This window comes from Micromesistius poutassou (assembly GCF_964030765.1).
Source record: "Micromesistius poutassou genome assembly, chromosome: 6".
NCBI classification, from domain to species: domain Eukaryota; kingdom Metazoa; phylum Chordata; class Actinopteri; order Gadiformes; family Gadidae; genus Micromesistius; species Micromesistius poutassou.
The window spans coordinates 10,150,145-10,154,402 of NC_140276.1; the positions used below are offsets into that span (position 1 = coordinate 10,150,145).

Consider the following 4,258-nt stretch of genomic DNA (forward strand, 5'->3'; position numbering starts at 1 on the left):
GATGACCGCAACTTCTGTCTGCATGCTGTTGATGGTCAGGTGCACCTCAAGAAGAACCACCAGTACTACACCCAGGTCCAGACCCAACTGTTTGTAACAGAGTGCCTACTGTGACTTTGTAGTGTGGACATTGAAGGACTGTGTGATTCTGCGCATAGCTCCAGACAAAACATTTTGGAATGCACGGCTTCAGAAGGCACAGGACTTCTTTGTGAAGGTGGCTCTCCCTGAACTTGCGGTGCAATATTTCTCGATACCACCTACCTCCCAAGCATCACCTGGCCCCAGTGTGCTTCATGAACTACAGCCACAGACCGTGGTGAAGAGGCCAAGGAAGCAGTCTGCCCAAAAAGCACCAAAGCGAACAAACGCAGTGTGGTGTCTCTGTGCTGGACCAGAGGAAGGTCAAATGGTGGCCTGTGACAACCAGAACTGTACAATTCAGTGGCATCACTTCCATTGCGTGGGGCTTGTGGACACCCCTTCTGCTGACACTGCATGGTTTTGCCCTTCTTGTGCTGAATAGTGTTGATTGAGTGAGATTGTACATCCATGCACATTTCTTTTTGATTTCTTTATTGCTATTTTTAAATGCACATTGTTCTTTTGCACTGTTTACTGTTTCAACCTTTTGAAATGTTGCACTGTCAATTTCTATTTATTCAATTTATAGTTATATTCTAACAGTTCTCAATAAATGTTACGCCATATCATGTTGTTTCAAGAATTTATTTCAACACGAAACAGTAAGGAGGCACTCAAACAACACTTTTACACATATTTGTTAAGGCACAGCAAACAGTGACAATCTTATCCAACGGCATTAGGTTTTCACCCTCACATTTGATGAGCATGTTCACAGGTACAGTGGAGAGTAAGAATTTAAATTTGTTGCGCACAACACCAATCACCCTCTCAACATGAATCCTGAGGTGCTATGGCCCTAGTCTCCTCCACATCTTTCGCATCCAGCTGTGCACGACCCCTTGTGAACGTAGGTACCTTAACTTCAGCACACATCATACCCACACTTTCCCTGATATTAAAGCCCCTATCTGCCAGCACAATGTCACCTGGCAACAGTTTGTTGAGGAAACCACTTTGCTCTGTTATACGTTTGTCACTAGTGCGCCCACCCCATCCTTGGGATATGAAAGAAATTACACCCTTTAGGTGTAAGGGTGTAATTAGGTACTTCATGGTGTATGCATGTTTATACTGAGAGAGTCTGTGCCCTTGCCAGTACATTTGAGGGTTTTTCAATAAACACCTCGAAACAATCCACAATGGCGGCTACATTTTTCCCGAACGATTCCACAAACTGGTGTGGCATACTCGTCAATAAACAGTCTCTGCTTGGCCAGTGCACTAATGGACACAGCCGTGCATACATCACTCCAAGGGTATGGTGAAAGGCATCACTGACTGTTGTCCTGTGTACCCGAAACAGATGGCTGATGTGCTTTACTGGCAGGTCTAGTCTGAGGCGCATTAGAGTCAACAGGACAAGCTGGAAGGGTGAGAGTTTCTTCATCCTACCTTGAGGCAGATATAGGGTGAGACTGCATAGAAGTGTCAAAACAACATTGAATGAAACATTACATAGCTTGCAAGTCCTGTGTAATACTTCACTATGTTATCATCACCACTCAGAAAGTTCTCATTCATCCGGTACTCATCAAGCTCCTCCTTCAGCTTTCTGTTTTCCTCCAAAAGACTGTTGATTACATCTCCTCTAGATGTGCAGAGTCCACATTCCAGGTCCTGTGCTGGGGATGGCGGTCGCTGGTCCTGTGCTGGGGATGGCGGCCGCTGGTCCTGTGCTGGGGATGGCGGCCGCTGGTCCTGTGCTGGGGATGGCGGCCGCTGCTCCTGTGCTGGGGATGGCGGCCGCTGCTCCTGTGCTGGGGATGGAGGCCGCTGCTCCTCTGTCAGGGATGGCGGCCGCTGCTCCTCTGTCGGGGATGGCGGCCGCTGCTCCTCTGTCGGGGATGGAGGCCGCTGCTCCTCTGTCGGGGATGGCGGCCGCTGCTCCTCTGTCGGGGATGGAGGCCGCTGCTCCTCTGTCGGGGATGGAGGCTGCTGCTCCTGATGCTCTGCCAGCGGTGGCACTTGCTCCTGGCGCTGGGTCCTGCTGCGCATTACATGCCGCTGATATCTCGCTCCATCTGTTGGCTTGACATCACTGTGGCCTAACCACAAAGATGGTGTCCAGTCAGGGTGGTTCTCCACCATCTCATATGATGGTTTACCTAGAACAGAATAATTAGATTATGAAAACTCAATGTAATCAATGCTTTAATTACAATCAATGCTTTAATGCAATGTACAATGTACAATCAATGCTTTAATGCAATATAATCAATGCTTTAAGCTTTTACAGAAAATGTGTTAGTTAAGCTCAAAACAATCATGGGAAACACTAATGTCATGAACTGAATCTCAACTAGTTTTGTTTAAAACAACATTAATGGTTGGGCCATCGAGCATTTTCTAAGAAGCAACAGTTTGTTAGGTAGCTAGCTAGCTGCTAGAAAACAACTTCAGATGCACTTCAGGGTTCGCACCAACATAAGGTACACTTCGTGGCTTTAAGAGACGACAACATAAACAAATTTAAAGACATTTTTAGAGAACGTACCTGAGTGAAAATGCAGAGAACACACTCTTATCGACTGGGGAATGTTATCGAAAGTAAGGTCCTTTCTTCTGATTGCAGCCACCCAAGAAATCCGACGTCTCCTCGTGATGTCGGATACTTGCTCTCCTAAGTGCGTTCTCCATTTAGGGAACCTAAAAAACTGTAGCCCACTGTTCTTACGGTTTCCTCGGCGATCGTGTGAGGCATTGGAGCAGTTTTTAACGCAGCAGTTGCTTGAAGCAACTTGCTTCCAGGCATTGTTAAAACAGTAAAGAATTTCAACAACCTCCTCTGCTAGCAGCTACCGTGTCAACAATAACGCAAAGCTCAGCTGCACTCGGAGGGGCGTACCTACCAACATGGCGGAAAGGGGAGGGGAGGGGGGGCTTACACGGCTTACTGTGCCGTGACGTCAACTCCTCATTCCTAAACGAGAACACAATTCGGTGTTTAGCTAGGCTAGTTGCACACGTCTTTTTTTATGTAGACTAGCCTGGTCAAGCCCTGCGGTTCGATGAATACTTTTCTATTAGATGTAGGTACCCAATGTGTTCGCGTTATCCATACAGCATGGCCTTTTTCATGCATTTTAATTGCCCATAGATAGGCTACACCAGCGGTCCCCAACCACCGGGCCATTCAGCTCTTAGCAGATCTTAGCTAGATTCCTGACCTGGCCTATGGCCGGCGGCGGAACCCCGACCGCGGAGCCCCCCGGCGGCGGAGCTAAGATCTGAATATTAGCCCCAGCCTGATGATTCGGATCTTAGATTATGGTAGGTGAAAAGTTTGGACCCCTGGGCTACACTATCCATTGGAAATTGACACAGTTTCTCGTCGGTGAGTTCGCCTTAGCACTACAGGCATCATGCACTTAGCACGTGATCAGACCACCAGAGTTGTTGGTCGTAGCACATTGAGACTAGTGCCGCGGTCAGTCGACCGCCTATTTATTTTGTTCTCCTGTCAAACGGCTCACTGTAAATTCACCTCCGCACTGTATTACAAACAAAGATCTACTCGGAACATTCAGAGCTGCTGTAGAAAAATATGCGCCCCTACTGCTGAGTTTGTACCGCGCCCGAAAAACAGAGTTTGGCAAGGATCTGAAGGAGATACTGAGAAAGCTTGATGATGAGGTGTGTGCACAGTACAGTACCAAACAATACTTTTGCCCAGATGAAATTCAATCTGTTGAATTACAATTAGTCTTGCTATTATTAGAGCTATCTTTCTGTTTTTTCTTTTTTTCTTTGAGACCACCAACATCGTCAGACACGGCAAGGAAGCAGCCATGAAAGGACTTCCTGTGTTCCTACGTGAAGATCCTAATCTACTTTTCAAGCAGTGTCTTGTAAGTATTAATGGTCATTAATATAAATTTTACAAGCATAGAGATACAATTGTAAAATGAAGATACTGTAATTGAAAATACTAGAAAATCTGAAAGTTTATTTCTGTTTCGCCCTCGGACTGCTTGAGAGAGGGAAGGGAAGTTAATTGCCTGTCTTATATAAAAGCTTATTGGTTGTGAAGTGAGTCCCTCTAGCACATTTGACAGGGGTTTCAGATTATACCATGAGGAAGATGCTGCTTTGATATACAGGTTGTTGTCGG

The 4,258-nt window shown here is 46.3% G+C and overlaps 1 pseudogene across 1 annotated transcript; it reads right to left on the bottom strand.

The window, feature by feature from the left end:
* Nucleotides 1-294: 294 nt before the first annotated feature.
* Nucleotides 295-1,534, bottom strand: LOC311344827 (annotated as a pseudogene). Its single transcript has 2 exons — nucleotides 842-1,534; nucleotides 295-341 (listed from the first exon to the last, which is right to left on the bottom strand). The product of its transcript is annotated as an uncharacterized misc_RNA (transcript).
* Nucleotides 1,535-4,258: the final 2,724 nt, after the last annotated feature.